This window comes from Schistocerca serialis, chromosome 5 (assembly GCF_023864345.2).
Source record: "Schistocerca serialis cubense isolate TAMUIC-IGC-003099 chromosome 5, iqSchSeri2.2, whole genome shotgun sequence".
NCBI classification, from domain to species: domain Eukaryota; kingdom Metazoa; phylum Arthropoda; class Insecta; order Orthoptera; family Acrididae; genus Schistocerca; species Schistocerca serialis.
Window position 1 is genome coordinate 750,153,669 of NC_064642.1, and position 19,821 is coordinate 750,173,489.

The following is a 19,821-nucleotide window of genomic DNA, read 5'->3' on the forward strand; positions in this document are numbered from 1 at the left end:
AATACTCGCTCGCATTCTGCTGTGGAATGCGGAAGTGATAGAAGTGCCAGGACGATTTCCGCTAAAGCACCATACAAATGCAAGCCGTCATCGAATGAGATTTGTCCAACGAAAAATATATACGTTGTCCTTTAATTAGTCCTGTACTTATATACATTTACAGCATGCAATAACTCTTTTCCCTTCATATACGGATGCAGACTAAAATTATTTAAAAAAATCATACACAGCATATCACTATGAAAACTTAAACGTACCTTGTGCCAAAATCTATCACGATCAGATTCCGAAGAGACATCTGCTGGAAGCACATTCAAGGGCAAAGAGCGTCATTCATCATCCACTTTTTGCATTTCAGATGGTTTAACTCGTGGAACAAAATATGCCAGTGTTAAAGTAGTTGTAACTTCTCTCGGTGTACGAGAAAATATTTTTTTAGGAGATAATACAGATATAACACAGATACTGTAAATGTTCTAGCACAGGGTCATGAAATTTAAACCACCTCTGAAAACCTTTACACCCACGTGTTAAGAAGTTGTGGCCCCTCTCCCTAAATTTCCTTATAAGATGAGACATGGCCAAAACATCGTACGACTTCATTGCTTCCAGAAGTTCTACACCTAACTACATTATGTTAAATATCAAAAAAATGGGTCTTATCTGCTGTCTTTCCAGGGTCCACAATAATTTGTATCCAGAGATTCTTTGTGACTATAATCCTGTCATGTAAGTTAGCAGAATGCCTTTAACAGATTTTTTCATTTGTTTCTTTAAGTTTAGTACTACAACTTTTGAAGCAAGCATTCATTGTATTAAACCTGGACAAAATCCACTTCAGAAATTGGAAAGTTTAATAAATGGATAAGGGAGCAAGTCTGGAATCTCTTTGGACTTACTAACCTTTTCTGTTGCCCACTGATCAATAAAAAATAAAATTAATGCATTCCACTATAGCGGCATCGTTCAACAATAGAAGAAGTGAAAGCCAACGAGTTTGCGCTGGATGTATAATTTTATATATTTTAAGCTGCATAAATTTTTGAAATTTAGCCGACACTGCCGATTGCAAATTCGTTTTAAGTAATTACGTACATCTCTTGCAAGGTCCTTGCAATGAGTAGGAAGTGCCTTGCAACCACCATTACCACACAAATGAATGAATGACAAATGCATTTTGTTAATATTATTCCAGGAATAAACCTTTTTTAGTCGACTGTATACAGAACTGTGCTTCCCCACCGTAGCATTTGCACCTTCGGAGCCAGAACCAACAGCGTTTTCTAATGGAATATCATGTTGCACTAAGACCTGAGTGATATTCTCAAACAAGTAAGCCCCAGTTGCCCCAATTACAGGCCCTGCCATTATTTCAGTCAAATTGAAGAATTTGCTCAAGATCTGGGCAACATCGGTACTTTCATGAGTCAAAATGGGGAATTTTACTGTCTACAGCGTGGAAATAATATCATTTTTATGAGTAGCTGCAATAACATTTCTTATAATATCCGTACTTTTTAATATAGCTGTTTAATGGTCAGTTGTATTAAAAGTAATATCAAGAGCCGCTAGGAAAGAGCGTTTTCGTGCCTATGGATAAAAATTTTGCAAAAGTTGCGCGTGATTTTTCAGTAATACCACTCATTTCATTAATATGTTGTTTTCATTGCACGTATTTCTTTAACACATTTGGAGTGGCTATTGTAGAAACATTACAGCGTTTGCAATTTGACTTACAGCAATTATTAGGGTCCTTTGCTATCCATGAACGAAATACTGGATCCTTCCATACAGTACGATATTGTTGAAGCCTGTGCTTAGATTTCTCACTCTTTTGGCGACCAATCTCTTTGCAGCTTCTTTTTCTTTGGCGTAGAAACGCCTCACTTCCCTTCATCGCTACCTGACATTACACCCGCTTAATAAATTACACAGATTTAAAAAAAATGTTAATGTTATACAGGGTGATTCAAAAAGAATACCACAACTTTAAAAATGTGTATTTAATGAAAGAAACATAATATAACCTTCTGTTATACATCATTACAAAGAGTATTTAAAAAGGTTATTTTTTCACTCAAAAACAAGTTCAGAGATGTTCAATATGGCCCCCTCCAGACACTCGAGCAATATCAACTCGATACTCCAACTCGTTCCACACTCTCTGTAGCATATCAGGCGTAACAGTTTGGATAGCTGCTGTTATTTCTCGTTTAAAATCATCAATGGTGGCTGGGAGAGGTGGCCGAAACACCATATCCTTAACATACCCCCATAAGAAAAAATCGCAGGGGGTAAGATCAGGGCTTCTTGGAGGCCAGTGATGAAGTGCTCTGTCATGGGCTGCCTGGCGGCCGATCCATCGCCTCGGGTAGTTGACGTTCAGGTTTCATAACTAACCTTTTTCGTAGGACTCTCCATACAGTTGATTGTGGAATTTGCAGCTCTCTGCTAGCTCTGCGAGTCGATTTTCCTGGGCTGCGAACAAATGCTTGCTGGATCCGTGCTACATTTTCATCATTCGTTCTCGGCCGTCCAGAACTTTTCCCTTTGCACAAACACCCATTCTCTGTAAACTGTTTATACCAACGTTTAATACACCACCTATCAGGAGGTTTAACACCATACTTCGTTCGAAATGCACGCTGAACAACTGTCGTCGATTGACTTCTGCCATACTCAATAACACAAAAAGCTTTCTGTTGAGCGGTCGCCATCTTAGCATCAACTGACGCTGACGCCTAGTCAACAGCGCCTCAAGCGAACAAATGTACAACTAAATGAAACTTTATAGCTCCCTTAATTCGCCGACAGATAGTGCTTAGCTCTGCCTTTTGTCGTTGCAGAGTTTTAAATTCCTAAAGTTGTGGTATTCTTTTTGAATCACCCTGTATATTGTTTGACATGGCGTGCTAAATGCCGAACTAGAACGCCGAGAGCTGAGCATGATTGTTAAACAGCTCACAGCACAGCTGCCGGTATAACCACGTGTAATGAGAAATCATACGCTACAGGAAGCACCTAGCCAAAATCCACTGTTGTTAGATATGTCAGTATTAAACCGGACTGTAATGGACACACAGTGCTGAAATAATTCCCTAGGAGGAGCATGTATGGGAAGACGTTCCTACACTCGACTAAGCAATCTTAGTAACCTAATAATGTATGTAGAGTTGATTTGTTTTATAATGGTTTCTCGCTCAGAAAGTAAAAATCCCAAAATTGTAGTGTTTTTGCGTATAATTCTTCAGTCAGGATCACACATCATAAAGTACTTTAAATTATGGTATGCGCATAATCTTTAACATATACCTAATAATCTTGCCTGCAGGTGTAGCTTGCGATCCAATAGTTAAGGTGCACAGAAGAGTCCATTTCGCTGTGCAGGGGTGTGTGAAATTTGTATCACGGGACAAAAAATCGCAGTGGTCTGAAAGACGATCCATGGTAGTTAAGGGGTACATAAATTGCCATTACTGTAATGCGTTCTTTTCTTTCGAGTTCGGGTTATATTGCATTCTTGATCCAAGGTGTACGTAAATGAACTGCAGAATGCCAGAAATTGTTTTGTGTTGGAGTATTACATTTTGCTGTTTACTCACAGCTGCTGAACTGAATTCCTTGACTTGAGCTATATAGGACAAGTGTAGAAGGTTATATAGGTTCTCCGTTTATTTTCAAGTATTTTTTCATCCTAATTTCTGCGGAGCATGTCCTATACTAATCTCCAGCTTTCCGCGAAGATGTTCTCTTTGAAACAATTGTTTCACTACGTGAGTGAAACCCATAGGATATTCACAATCGCTGTTCATCTCACATATATTGCTTCCCTGCGTCAAACATTCGTTGTTTCCTGGCAAAGGCAATGATATGATTACATTTTTATAACTATAATCGTCACCTCTGATTAGCCGGCTTCGATAAAATCTTCGCAATAGTTGAATGCGATATTCACACTACAATGGTGTTTTTCGTAACTGACAACCAAAATCTTCGCGAGTAACTGTTGGAATTAAAATGACATCCTCGAGTTGAGAAATTAATGCATGAGCACGGGGCTTCGTTTGGACGACGTCTTTCTGCTTCCAGCAGCAACTCTACATCAGGTATGTTTTATCACTGTAATACGAATGTCTGATAGCAACAAACACATTTGGGAAGTAGAAGGCCTCGTTTACAGTGTTCCACCGAAAGCGAATTGTAGAAACCGTGTCTGAGAATATATAAGAATTATTGATGCGTAGAAGGACGTTTGATTGTTTGTGTGTGCGTCTGTATGAATTTTTAAAATTTTTTTGGTATTGAAAAGGAAGTCCATATAGCACCTCAGATTTTTCACAGGTGCAATACTTTCAATAACACACTCTCACACCAACATACATACAGAGAATGGCCCACATTCACACACGCTTTCTGGAATTTGACTGTTTATTTCATTCTATAGCACAATTTTTTAATTGTAGGTTTCAGTCACTTAAAGTAGTTTCATTACCTCATACTACATACAAAACAGAATTTCTAACGGTAATGTTAATTTTCCTTAAACGATTATATGGGCCAATCCAAGCCATTTAATTTAGCCTCCACACTTTAGCGTCGCAGATTTTGTTGAAATGTGGCATGCAGAGTCCAACATTTACCAGACGTTAACTCCACAAAATTTTAACTCTTCATCTACAATACTTGAAGCGTTGTGCTATTCAAGTGAGGATGGTCAAAAAGAAGTGATACTCCGAAATTTTCGTCATTTATGACAAGAGATTATATAGTAGTTAAGTGTTCACCCTGTGAAAAGTGATATTTTGCTAAGTTTGGCCATCAATTTTTCATAAACAAAAAGTTTTATGAAGGCCTACTTTTGAAAGAACGTAAAGTATATTATTATTAAGGGCTTACAATTAGGCTACTTAGTTTCAGAGTTACTTTGGGCCTTTCAGACCTTCTGACAACAAGTGTGTGCATTAAACTTTTACTGTATTATTGCAATAGTGGTATTTTTCCCATTCCAAACATGAAGTACTGATTTGTGAGAGGTCAACCTCTTCATAATGCGGAAGTGCTGCCAACTGTTGGGTATTGCAATGGAAATGTCAGAAACTCACTGTAGCAATGCGCAGTAGCTCGTGACCACCAGCATAATCCGATGTGGTTGGTTCGCTATATTCCACAGTATAATTAAATATTTGATTTTATCCATACTGGATGAGAGGTCGTGGTTGTGAATGTCAATGTTAAAAAATATATCGGCTCAACCACTTGCATAGCTGACACATTTTTTAACATTAATTAAATATTTTTTTGACATTTTGCGTTGTAATTATTGAATGATCATTGTACTATTTATTACAATAGAGAGCAGTTCGTAGTTACTCATTTTAGTCCATAAAATGAAGCCTAATGTACAAAGTGTGTTTTGAAAACTGGTACATATATTTGTGTAAATCTTGCATCTAAAATCATTAAAATGTCACCTTAAGACCATTGCCACATAGAGAAACATTTTCCTTCCACCTGAAAATATTCAGGTCTGAAATGGTTAAGCGAAGTAGGATTCCAGAAGTTTTCACACCAAATTTTAGTCCATGCTGAAGTCATAGGCTTACATCGAGAAAGAACATCTCCACTTCTTTAGCTTTAACTATCATCTGAAAAAGCTAATTTCCTTATAACAGAAAATGTAATTTATTGCGTAGAGATGTTATGAAAATAGTCTTTAAATGGCAAAGAGTAAAGCCCTCTAAATGCCTTCGAGAGGGGAAAATTTTAGTCATTATGGAAACTACACTTTCATTTTAAGTTTCAAAAGTTTTTCCTTTCTTAGACTGGTATTTAATTTCACAGTCACCGAAGAAAGAAACGTAATGTGGCGTTTTCAGTTGAATATTATGAATTAAAAATAAACGGTTTATCAAAGAACTTTCAAAAATTTGCTCTTAATAGCTCAGGTATTACCCGACAGATCGCATCAGTTGGTAGCTTAAATCCGTCCGAATAGCACGGTTGCCAAAACTCTGAAGATTTCGCCGATTTTTTTTAACGAAGTAAAGCTAAACTAGTGTATTTCATATTATGCTCAAAAACTACAGATTCTTATCTTGGCTTCATGTAGATGGTCTATGGAAAAGAGAGCATCTGAGTTCAGTGTTTCAGAAATTACAGTCAAAACTGTAAAAAGTTAAAAAATGAAAAGGCAATGCTATCAGTGCCAGAGAATAAGAAAGGAAATAAAAAACAGAGTCATCGATTTTTTGAGGATGACAACTCCAGTCGACTATGTCCTGGCATGAAGGATTGTGTATGTCAGAATGAGTGGTGAGAAAATCCAGATGATGTTCCTCTTGGCCAATCTAAAAGAAATGTTCGTTGCATTCTGTAGCAAACTTGGTGCAGTAATCCGTTTTCACAATTTTCTGGCTACCTTATAAGACCAAAGTGAGATGATGTTCCTCTTGGCCAATGTGAAAGAAATGACATTGCATCGAAACAAGTGTCAAGTTCATAGTGCTGTGAAATGTGGGAAAAAAACCGCAAATTGTCATTTTGAAGAACAACAACACCAGAAATGCAGCAGTAGCGTAATATGTAGGAAATCGTCCACGCAACCTGCAACTGAAAATGCCTTGCAGAAAATAAAAGCGAAACACGTATAGCACTAAAGTTGTGTTTTATTCAGTTACTGTCAAACTGTCCATAAAGTAAAAATTATCAATATACCGTAATATTACACGCAACTGAGGAAGACAGGACTACAAAAGCTGTAGACTACAGATTTTTCATGAGTTTGGCAATCTGTAGCACAGACTCAAAAGACTGTTTTCTTCACCGCAGTGACAAATGCCCAGGAAAAGCTGGATTAGATATGAGTTATACCTTTCTTCAGAGGAAATCACGGAGTTTGACCAGTGATCGAGCTACACTAACTGTACAGCAGCCATTAACTGAAGCTATTCTGAGGCTTTTTCAGACAGAATTGCAGATTTTTCAATGTAGAGCTTTGTGTGAAAGCGCTAAACTCAATATCTGAAGGTGATAAAAGAAACCCTGATAATGTAATAGAACTGATGGATTTGCAAAATACTATTCAGAACACTGTATAGGTTTGTTGAACAACCAGGCAACTGTTCGTCCTATAGTGGCACCCTTTTTCAGCAATGAACAGGTATGGAACAAAAGTGTGTACATTACGAGATGCATTCAAGTTCTAAGACCTCCGATTTTTTTTTTCTAATTAACTACTCACCCGAAATCGATGAAACTGGAACGCAATGGGTAAGGATTACGCCCTCGCTGTCCCAGAACATGGACACCATAATTTTTTCAGCACTGGCAGTTACCCGAAATTTTTTTCGTGGCGGTGAATCTGTGTGCTTCCATTGAGCTGACTGGCGCTTTGTTTCTGGATTGAAAAATAGCATCCACGTCTCATCCATTGTCACAACCGACGAAAAGAAAGTCCCATTCATGCTGTCGTTGCGCGTCAACATTGCTTGGCAACATGCCACACGGGCAGCCATGTGGTCGTCCGTCGGCATTGGTAGCACCCACCTGGATGACACTTTTCGCATTTTCAGGTCGTCATGCAGGATTGTGTGCACAGAACCCACAGAAATGCCTACTCTGGAGGTGATCTGTTCAACAGTCATTCGGCGATCCCCCAAAACAATTCTCTCCACTTTCTCGATCATGTTCGTCAGACAAGCTTGTGCGAGCCCAAGGTTGTTTCAGTTTGTTGTCACACGATGTTCTGCCTTCATTAAACTGTCGCACCCACGAATGCACTTTTGACACATCCATAACTCCATCACCACATGTCTCCTTCAACTGTCGATGAATTTCAATTGGTTTCACACCATGCAAATTCAGAAAATGAATGATTGCACGCTGTTCAAGTAAGGAAAACGTCGCCATTTTAAGTATTTAAAACAGTTCTCATTCTTGCCGCTGGCGGTAAAATTCCATCTGCTGTACGGTGCTGCCATCTCTGGGACGTATTGACAATGAACGCGACCTCATTTTAAAACAATCCGCATGTTTCTATCTTTTTCCAGTCCGGAGAAAAAAAATCGGAAGCCTTAGAACTTGAATGCACTTCGTATAAGCAATAGTTCAAAACATGACACCGTTGCAGTACATCACTTTTGTTCAGAAATGTGGCCTTTTAAGAATAAAACTCACCCAAAGTGAAACAAGTTTTATTTAGTGATGACTCAGCTGCCCAGTACAAGAATCTTAAGAAATTTTAAAAATTATATCATCATTTTGAAGGTTTTAGAAATCAGGTGGAATTGTTTTGGAACCAGCCATGGAAAATCCCTTGGTAGCACAACAAAGCGAGTGGCGGCTGGAACAGGTTTGAGAGTCTGAAAGGAAAGGAAAGCAAATTCTCACACCACTTCACCCGTACAGGTATTGTGATGGTAATTTGAGAAATCAAATCTGTGGTTGTTGAAAAAGCAGATATTGAACATGCTCGACATACTCAAGAAGAACGGTTTACGTCCGATTCCACCGTACCTGGAACAAGGGGAAAACCGTTAATTGCAGAACTGTCACGCATTTATAGTACTGCACACTGTAATTAGTACAGTTCTTTATCATTTGTCCCGAGTCGACACTCGACCCGACAGGGCTTCTGTAGCTCAAGAGCAAGCTATGCTGGAACATATATTGTGATCGAACATTATGAATTACCTCAAAGAGGACGGTCCATTGACACACAGTCGACACCGATTTACAAAACATCATTCTTGTGAAACACAACTGGCTCTTTACTCACACGAGGTGTTGAGAGCTATCGACAAAGGATTTCAAATTGATTCTGTATTTCTAGATTTTTAGAAGACTTTTAACGCCGTACCTCACAAGCGGCTTGTGATCAAACTGCATGCTTATAGGGCATCATCTCAGTTATGCGACTGGATTCGTGATTTCCTTTCAGAGAGGACACAGTTCGTAGTAACTGACGGAAAGTTATCGAGTAAAACAGAAGTGATTTCTGGGGTTCTCCAAGTTAGTTTTATAGGGCCTCTATAGGCCTTTATCTGTACAAACGATTTAGGAGGCAATCTGAGCAGCCGTCTTAGGTTTTTTGCAGATAATGCTGTCGTTTATCGTCTAGTAAAGTGATCAGAAGACCAGAACCAATTGCTAAACCATTTAGATGAGATATCTATGTGGTGCAGAAATTGCCTATTGACCCTTAATAATGAAAACTGTGAGGTCATTCACATGAGTGCTAAACGGAATCCGTTAAATTTCGGTTACACGATAAATCAGTGAAATCTAAACGCATTAAATTCAACTACATACCTAGGTATTACAATTACGAATAACTTAATTTGGAAAGAACAAATAGAAAATGTTGTGGGGAAGGCGAAGCAAAGATTGCGTTTTATTGACAGAACACTTAGAAGATGCAACCCATCTGCTATAGAGACTGCCCACACGACGCTTTACCATCCTCTTGGAGACTTGTTACGCGGTGTGAGATCCTTGCCACTTAGCATTAACGGAGTACATGAGGAAAGTTTTTTTGTATTATCGAGAAAGAGGGGCGAGAGAGTCACGGGTATGATCCAGGATTTGGCGTGGACATAATTAAAACAAAGGCATTTTTCTTCTCGGTGGGCCCTTCTCACGAAATTTCAGTCTCCAACTTTCTTCTCCCAATGCAAAAGTGTTTTGTTGACGACGACCTACATAGGGAGGAAAGATCATCGTAATACAATAAGGGAAATAACTGTTCGCACGGAAAGACTTAAGTGTTCGTTTTTTTCACGCGCTTTCTGAGAGTGGAATAACAGAATTACCGTAAAGGTGGTTCGATGAACCCTCTGCGAAGCACTTAAGTATGATTTGCAGAGTAGCCATGTAGATATACATGTGTACATCTGTGATTGACCTATGCACCCAAAAGCGTCAGTCGACAGCAAAAGGAAAAAAATTTGGACTCCCAAGCTCGACAAATGGAGCTTCCAGAAAATGGGGCTTCTTCTCATTTTAGGGGGTGCAATTCAGCACAGCGTGTAGACTTAAGAACCCTGCAGCCTTGTCATGGGTGAACAGTACTGCGTCAGTCTGGGAATACGAGGGCCGCCTTGGTTCAGAGTAAAGCTCCTAACTGTCTATTCTGTCAGACAATATGAGGGAGGTTATACGGGTTCCCGCACATTCATCTCACCCAATGCTGGCCCTGGTTTACTCTTGAACCAAACAAACAGAAAGGTAGCTTTAATTATTCCAGTCAACATTAAAGAGATGAACGTATGAAACTAATGTAATATTTCCATTACAATGGCCAGATGTGAAGCAAACAAAGTGTTACACGTGACGTTGAAGTTAAGTACAGGTTTCTTAAAATTTATTTTTTGTGTGGCACTCTTTGCTGGTTATTTTTATTAATATCCGAAGGAATTTTCTCAGTCACTCTGGTTTTTTTTTTTTTTTTTTTTTTTTTTTTGAGTTTAAGAGCTTTAATTTTCACTGGCGATCTAATATTGTAGATGTATTAATTATTTTTTCATTGTAGATAAGCCGTTGTATACGCTGAATTAAATCATAAAAACGGAACAATTTCACATCTTAGAATGAAAAATATGCTTTCATAATGATGCCTATACTAGTAAGAAATCTATAAAACTGTCGTGTCTGTCTGTTTGGACACATTTCTCCAAAACTACTAGACGAATTTTCATGGGGTTTTCACACATAACCTAAGCATAGTTTCGGGCAGCGTATATGCTTTAGCTCATCAAAATCGAATCACGGAAAAGAAGATTAAAAGTTTTTCTGAAACCATCTTGTCTGTTTGACTGTGTACACGTAATCTCCAAAGCTACTTCACCATATTTCGTGGGATTTTCACACGTGACTTGATCATAACTTGGGGCATCGTATATTCTTCATTTGATCAAAATCTGGTCACGGAGACAAAGAAAGATATTGTAATTGAAAGTTTCATCTATATTAATACTGTAAATGCAAAAAGTGACTAACGTTTTCACGACGAACCAGCAGAGCCGATTTCGATGGTCCCTGAGAAAGAACATAGGCTGCTCTAGAAGGTGTGTAATACAATATGCTTACTGATTTGATGAATACTACGCGAATTAGAAAAAAAAAATTACTTCTAGAAAAAGCTATTTTCTCTTTCTCTTTGAATCTTTATCGTGTTTGTGAGAATGCTTCTATTGGTTGATATGTGCGATTAGGATAGGATTGAAAGTAATGTTTATCAATCTTCAGTATGTTTAATCCATACTTCCACACTATTTGTTGCACAATGTACACGTTGTGTAATTAATAGCTATTTCAGTAGCACAATGCATAGACGTGCTCCTGCACGTACTGCTCTGTACACATACCTCGTCAGCGACGCTTTGCCTACCAGTGCATTGTGCGTCGGAGCAGACTGATAGGGGGAAGAGAGGGATGCACATCACGAGTTATACTTACCCAAACAGGCGGACACGTGAGGGCAGCTGATGTTATTGCACGTGTAGTAGTTTACTTACTCATCACCATCCATCATAACAAAACTACTGGTATGTAAGCACTGCTGCGGGCAACAGCCAGTTGGTAGTCTAAAAGGTATACTTCGCACATATTAATTGTACACTACTGGCCATTAAAATTGCGACACCACGAAAATGACGTGCTACAGACGCGAAATTTAACCGACAGGAAGAAGATGCTGTGATATGCAAATGATTAGCTTTTCAGAGCATTCGCACAAGGTTGGCGCCGGTGGCGACACCTACAACGTGCTGACATGAGGAAAGTTTCCAACCGATTTCTCACACACAAACAGCAGTTGATCGGCGTTGCCTGGTGAAACGTTGTTGTGATGCCTCGTGTAAGGAGGAGAAATGCGTACCATCATGTTTCCGACTCTGATAAAGGTCAGATTGTAGCCCTTCGCGATTGCGGTTTATCGTATCGCGACACTGCTGCTCGCATTGGTCGAGATCCAATGACTGTTAGCAGAATATGGAATCGGTGGCTTCATGCGGAACGCCGTGCTGGATCCCAACGGCCTCGTATCACTAGCAGTCGAGATGACAGGCATCTTATCCGCATGGCTGTAACGGATCGTACAGCCACGTCTCGATACCTGAATGAACAGATGGGGACGTTAGCAAGACAACAACCATTTGCACGAACAGTTCGACGACGTTTGCAGCAGCATGGACTATCAGCTCGGAGACCATGGCTGCGGTTACCCTTGACGCTGCATCACAGACAGGAGCACCTGCGATGGTGTACTCAACGACGAACATGGGTGCACGAATGGCAAAACGTCATTTTTTCGGATGAATCCAGGTTCTGTTTACAGCTTCATGATGGTCGCATCCGTGTTTGGCGACATCGCGGAGAACGCACATTGGAAGCGTGTATTCGTCATCGCCATACTGGCGTATCACCTGGCGTGATGGTATGGGGTGCCATTGGTTACACGTCTCGGTCACCTCTTGTTCGCATTGACGGCACTTTGAACAGTGGACGTTACGTTTCAGATGTGTTACGACCGGTGGCTCTACCCTTCATTCGATCACTGCGAAATCCTACATTTCAACAGTATAATGCACGGCCGCATGTTGCAGGTCCTGTACGGGCCTTTCTGGATACAGAAAATGTTCGACTGCTGTCCTGACCAGCACATTCTCCAGATCTCCCACCAACTGAAAACGTCTGGTCAATGGTGCCCGAGCAACTGGCTCGTCACAATACGCCAGTCACTACTCTTGATGAACTGTGGTATCGTGTTGAAGCTGCATGGGCAGCTGTACCGGCACACGCCATCCAAGCTCTGTATCAAGACCGTTATTCCGGCCAGAAGTGGTTGTTCTGGGAACTGATTTCTCAGGATATATGCACCCAAATTGCGTGAAAATGTAATCACACGTCAGTTCTAGTATAATATATCTGTCCAATGAATACCCGCTTATCGTCTGCATTTCTTCTTGGTATAGCATTTTTAATGGCCAGTAGTGTATATACTTATCAAAGTAGTGTCCCTTAAAATCATTCAGCAGATATCAGTCAGTAATTTCAGGCGCAATACGTTTCGTGCACTTCTTGCGAAATTTAGTTCTTGGAACATAATACTTTTTCAGACTCATTGAATCAGTTATATCAGAAATGGCATATTTACAACGTTGTTCCTCTTGGATAAATTTCTGCCCAATAGAAAACTTGCAGTTCATTCCTGTTGATTTACACAGAATTCAGCAGAATTTAAAATGACTTGAGTTCCTTCCTAGATGAGCTTTTCAATGCCAGTGCTCAGCCAGCACAAGATACAGCTGTCAATCCATAGCTAGTGTGTATGTTTTGCTTGCACTCTGTGACACAGAAATGTGTACGAGACGTCAACCGAGTGGCATGATGCACCTAGATGTATTATGGATACTTGGGGACCATCATGCTTTTTTCACTGGCCATTGAGAAAAATATTTATACTAGGTTCCCATCAGTGGTTTCAAGCAACATTCCCTGCACTTGCTTCAACTTCGACAGGCTGTCAATACAATTTCTCAGATGCTGTAGCCTAAAACGTGGTCAGCAAGTTAAAGTTGTTGCAATAATCGGTTCCTTTTCATGTCGTAGTCGGGTCAGCTGGAAAACCAGAAAAAAAACAAAGGCTTGGGACCCTCAGCTAAGATACCCACTGCAGGGTTGAGAAAGTGAGCCTAGTGCCCACCTGGTCATCAGGAATGGGCCCTTGGCGATGCAGATATCAAATTTCAAAACTTAGTAGTGGCCAAAGGCACCATAGACCAACGCAAATTTGTTACCCATCCATAAAATTAGTCAAATCGTGAACTGCTCAAAGCATTTAAGTAGGTCTTACTCATTGTCATTCGGAGACTATTTCCAAAGCGTATCCCTGAAACAAATCACACGTTCTTGTGGAAACAATTGGCCCTTCCAAATGGCATGTAAGCTAAAAAGTGAAGACGTCACTTTTGAGATATTTGACCTCCAAAACAAGTAAAATTTGACGTGAAATGTTTTGGAATGGCTACGACTTCTTGACTTCCCTAACCATATAAAGCACATCACAATGTTACAAAAGGAGACCTTCCTAAAGATTTTTGTAAGTGGATATTAGCATGGACTGAGCCCATTGTTTGCTTTTATGATGTCTTGAACTCTACTGGGGACATTTCAATAAGGGGTGTGAATGTCTGTTGTGGAGTGGCAGGAAGTGGCAGCTCATTCTTCCTCAAGAGACAAACTACACTCCTGGAAATGGAAAAAAGAACACATTGACACCGGTGTGTCAGACCCACCATACTTGCTCCGGACACTGCGAGAGGGCTGTACAAGCAATGATCACACGCACGGCACAGCGGACACACCAGGAACCGCGGTGTTGGCCGTCGAATGGCGCTAGCTGCGCAGCATTTGTGCACCACTGCCGTCAGTGTCAGCCAGTTTGCCGTGGCATACGGAGCTCCATCACAGTCTTCAACACTGGTAGCATGCCGCGACAGCGTGAACGTGAACCGTATGCGCAGTTGACGGACTTTGAGCGAGGGCGTATAGTGGGCATGCGGGAGGCCGGGTGGACGTACCGCCGAATTGCTCAACACGTGGGGCGTGAGGTCTCCACAGTACATCGATGTTGTCGCCAGTGGTCGGCGGAAGGTGCACGTGCCCGTCGACCTGGGACCGGACCGCAGCGACGCACGGATGCACGCCAAGACCGTAGGATCCTACCCAGTGCCGTAGGGGACCGCACCGCCACTTCCCAGCAAATTAGGGACACTGTTGCTCCTGGGGTATCGGCGAGGACCATTCGCAACCGTCTCCATGAAGCTGGGCTACGGTCCCGCACACCGTTAGGCCGTCTTCCGCTCACGCCCCAACATCGTGCAGCCCGCCTCCAGTGGTGTCGCGACAGGCGTGAATGGATGGACGAATGGAGACGTGTCGTCTTCAGCGATGAGAGTCGCTTCTGCCTTGGTGCCAATGATGGTCGTATGCGTGTTTGGCGCCGTGCAGGTGAGCGCCACAATCACGACTGCATACGACCGAGGCACACAGGGCCAACACCCGGCATCATGGTGTGGGGAGCGATCTCCTACACTGGCCGTACACCACTGGTGATCGTCGAGGGGACACTGAATAGTGCACGGTACATCCAAACCGTCATCGAACCCATCGTTCTACCATTCCTAGACCGGCAAGGGAACTTGCTGTTCCAACAGGACAATGCACGTCCGCATGTATCCCGTGCCACCCAACGTGCTCTAGAAGGTGTAAGTCAACTACCCTGGCCAGCAAGATCTCCGGATCTGTCCCTCATTGAGCATGTTTGGGACTGGATGCAGCGTCGTCTCACGCGGTCTGCACGTCCAGCACGAACGCTGGTCCAACTGAGGCGCCAGGTGGAAATGGCATGGCAAGCCGTTCCACAGGACTACATCCAGCATCTCTACGATCGTCTCCATGGGAGAATAGCAGCCTGCATTGCTGCGAAAGGTGGATATACACTGTACTAGTGCCGACATTGTGCATGCTCTGTTGCCTGTGTCTATGTGCCTGTGGGTCTGTCAGTGTGATCATGTGATGTATCTGACCCCAGGAATGTGTCAATAAAGTTTCCCCTTCCTGGGACAATGAATTCACGGTGTTCTTATTTCAATTTCCAGGAGTGTAGATAAGGTAGTGATGTTTGACACTATGGTCTGGGACTAAATCAACATGCTAACTCATCCCAAAGGTGCTCCACTGTGTTCAGGAAGAGAGTTTGGGCAGTCCAGTCCATTTCAGGAATTTTACTGTCTACAGCTCATTCCTTTATGACATGCTGCATTATCGAGTTAATAGAGACAGTCATCATCTCAAAACTGTTCCTCTGCTGTATGTAGTACACCCTGCTGTGAATTGTGTCTATATCCTTCCGCATTAAGCCTCTTCTTAGTCACAGTAAGGGGACCGCATCCTTACCAAGAAAACCATCACCACACTGTAACACCGCATCATCCAGTTTCCTGTCGACACAACACATAATTACAACTAACGTCCTTCATGCAATTACCGAACCCAAACCCTTTCAACGGATTGCCACAGCGTATAGCATGATGCATTACTCAAAACCACTCTTTTTCCAATCTCTCACTGTCCAGGGGCTTCGCTCTTTACATCACCTCAAGTACCACTTAGCATTGGCTACAGAAATTTGTGGTTTATAAGGAGCTGCTCGACAATTGTACCCCATTCTTTTAAACTCCTTATGTACAGTCACTGAACTAGCTGCACTGCCAGTAGACCTTTGGAACTCGTGAGGATTTCTTCTGCTAGTTTGATGCAATCGACCACCCTCCACAATGTTCGTGGGTCCCTGTCTGTTAGTAAATGAGGTCTGTCTGATCTCGGTTTAGCTATGGTTGTGTAATCGAGTTTCCACTTCACTATCACATCATGAAGAGTCGACTTGGGTAACTGTACAAGGAAACTTTCTGGCGGATTAAAACTCTGTGCCGGACCGAGACTCGAAGTCGGGACCTTTACCTTTCGCGGGCAAGTGCTCTATCGACTGAGCTACCCAAGCAGGACTCACGCCCCGTCCTCAAAGCTTTACTTCTGTTAGTATCCCGTTTTCTACCTTCCAAACTTAACAGAGACGAGAAACATCCCCCAGGCTGTGGCTAAGCCATGTCTTCGCAATATCCTTTCTTACAGGAGTGCTAGTTCTGCAAGGTTCGCAGGAGCGCTTTTGTTAAGTTTGGAAGGTAGGAGACGAGGAACTGGCAGAAGTAAAGCTGTGAGGAAGGGGCGTGAGTCGTGCTTGGGTAGCTCAGTTGGTAGAGCACTTGGCCGCCAAATGCAAAGGTCCTGAGTTCGAGTCTCGGTCCGGCACACAGTTTTAATCCGCCAGGAAGTTTCATATCAGCGCACACTCCGATGCAAAGTGTGTGGTGTCACCGCCAGACACCACACTTGCTAGGTGGTAGCCTTTAAATCGGCCGCGGTCCGGTAGTATACGTCGGACCCGCGTGTCGCCACTATCAGTGATTGCAGACCGAGCGCCGCCACACGGCAGGTCTAGAGAGACTTCCTAGCACTCGCCCCAGTTGTACAGCCGACTTTGCTAGCGATGGTTCACTGCCTACTTACGTTCTCATTTGCCGAGACGATAGTTTAGCATAGCCTTCAGCTACGTCATTTGCCACGACCTAGCAAGGTGCCATTATCAGTTACTATTGATATTGGGAATCATGTACCGTCAAGACCGACGTTCATCATTAATGGATTAAAGTTAAGTATTCCACCAGCTACGTCCGTTTTTCTAAATTCTAATTTCCTTGTCCTGTTCCAGACCTCACGCCAGCCTGTGTGAGCTAAAACGCGTGCATTTCGGCCTCCTTTAGTAAAACGGTGTTGGCTCTCTTGCCAACCACAACAAAGTGAAAATCTCATTCGGGAAACATCCCCCAGGTTGTGGCTAACCCATGTCTCCGCAATATCCTTTCTTTCAAGAGTGCTAGTTCTGCAAGGTTCGGAGGAGAGCTTCTGTAAAGTTTGGAAGGTAGGAGACGAGGTATTGGCAGAAGTAAAGCTGTGAGGACGGGGCGTGAGTCGTGCTTGGGTAGCTCAGTTGGTAGAGCGCTTGCTCCCGAAAGGCAAAGGTTCTGAGTTCGAGTCTCGGTCCGGCACACAGTTTTAATCTGCCAGGAAGTTTCATATCAGCGCACGCTCCGCTGCAGAGTAAAAATCTCATTCTGGAACTTTACAAGGGTTGAAATGTGGTGATTGATTTGTTAGTCAGGTGACATCCAGTGACTAGCCCACATCCTAAGTCGCTGAGCTCTCTTGACCTAACCATCCTGCTGCTACTGCGTCTCTACTGACAATACAATACTCCCCACCTGAATTTATACTGTCGGATACCCCTACCGTGACAGCTGGTGATTAATACCACGTTACATAGGGGTATTCCTATACTTTTTTCTGATAATGTAGATGTTAAAAAGGGCACCTCACTTTCTACCAGTTATTGGGATCCCTGCCTGTCCTATTCACGCATAGAGTATGGGATTTGCCGGTTCTGAAAACTATGCTCAATGTGCTGCATGATTCAGCGCTGGTGTTATGTAGATGTTGTGGGATGAGAGACAATCCATCATTAACCCTTGAACAACTTGCAACCTTTTACAAGGACAGTCAGCTCACATTCGAACCTGCCAAAACTCAAATGTGTTTTCCATCTGAAAAGCAGACTGGCTACAAGACCTCTGCAACTGACCATGGGGAACACTTCTGTGGACCACTAGATCAAACCCTAAAAGCTGCACACTGTCAGAGAGCACTGTACAAACAGAAAGTTACACAGATAAACAGTACCATCTGTGAATCGGAAGGAAGTGAAGGGGGTGCATGCACCGTGGATAGCCCTCAGTTACAAGAACTACAGACCTTGCTTTTTACGCTTCGCAGCAGCTTAGTTTGCATGTCCAGCATGGAGTAAGTCATGTCTTGCCAACAGGTCGACCTGCCCATAACGGATCATGATGTATCATAAAGTCTGGTTTACACCAGAGTGAGCAAAAGCAAACGAGCATCAGCAAACGAGAATTCTCGCAGGTGTAAACGGTTGGCGAGCGCGAGCCAACAGCATTCGGTCGTTTTCAGTTTGCATTCGTTGGTGCTCGCTCGTGTTCCCGTGGTAATTGGCCATTGAGCGAACCATCCATTAAAGTTCCCATCTTCTCCACTTTGGAACTATAGTTGGAGTCACAAAAGATGGTAGTCTAGTTTATGCTTGTTCTGCGCAGCTATGGCACACTTTCTCCAAGAGCCAATAAGCGTTCAGTAGTATTATGAGCTCTTTGCTGTGAATGTTGTAGCCAATGTGAGCGTTAAACGGAGTCGTACCGAGTTATTTATTGAATTTTTGTTTCATTCCTTGCGACTTGTGATCGGTGATGATGATGGTAAGCGACATATGAGGCATAAGTAAGCGAGCGACACGATTTGCAGGCTACAAGCTTTCTTCGAGCTCAAACCACGTGTATGCGTGTACTGTAAGTGTCGCCTGGAACTGGCGACACTACAATCCCCGTCCATGTCTCGACCTGCGCGAACCACCATAATTCATGAATCGGACAATAGCAGCAGAGACAGCATTTGTCTGCTGTTTTGTGGAGGAATTGTTTTTGTTGTTGCGATAGGGGCGGATTGGTCTAGAAAGAATGAAATGTTGGTGACAGAAGAATGTAGGTAGCTCTGGTGCTTGTGGGATCCAAGAGAACCATATCATGAATGAAACTTCGTGGAAGATTAAAACTGTGTGCCGGACCGAGACTCGAACTCGGAACCTTTGCCTTTCGCGGGCAAGTGCTCTACCAACTGAGCTGCCAAGCGCGACTCACGCCCCGTCCTCACAGCTTTACTTCTGCCAGTACCTCGTCTCCTACCCTCCAAACTTTACAGAAGCTCTCCTGCGAACCTTGCGGAACTAGCACTCGTGAAAGAAAGGATATTGCGGAGACATGGCTTAACCAAAGCCTGGGGGATGTTTCCAGAATGAGATTTTCACCTCTGCGGCGGAGTGTGAGCTGTAAAGTTTGGAGGGTAGGAGACGAGGTATTGGCTGAAGTAAAGCTGTGAGGACGGGTTGTGAGTCTTGCTTGGGTAGCTCAGTTGGTAGAGCAGTTGCGTGCAAAAGGTAAAGGTCCCGAGTTCGAGTCTCGGTCTGGCACACAGTTTTAATCTGCCAGGAAGTTTCATATCAGCGCCCACTCCGTTCCAGAGTGAAAATCTCACTCTGGACACATCATGAATGCCGAACAAAAGTAAATACGATTGGTA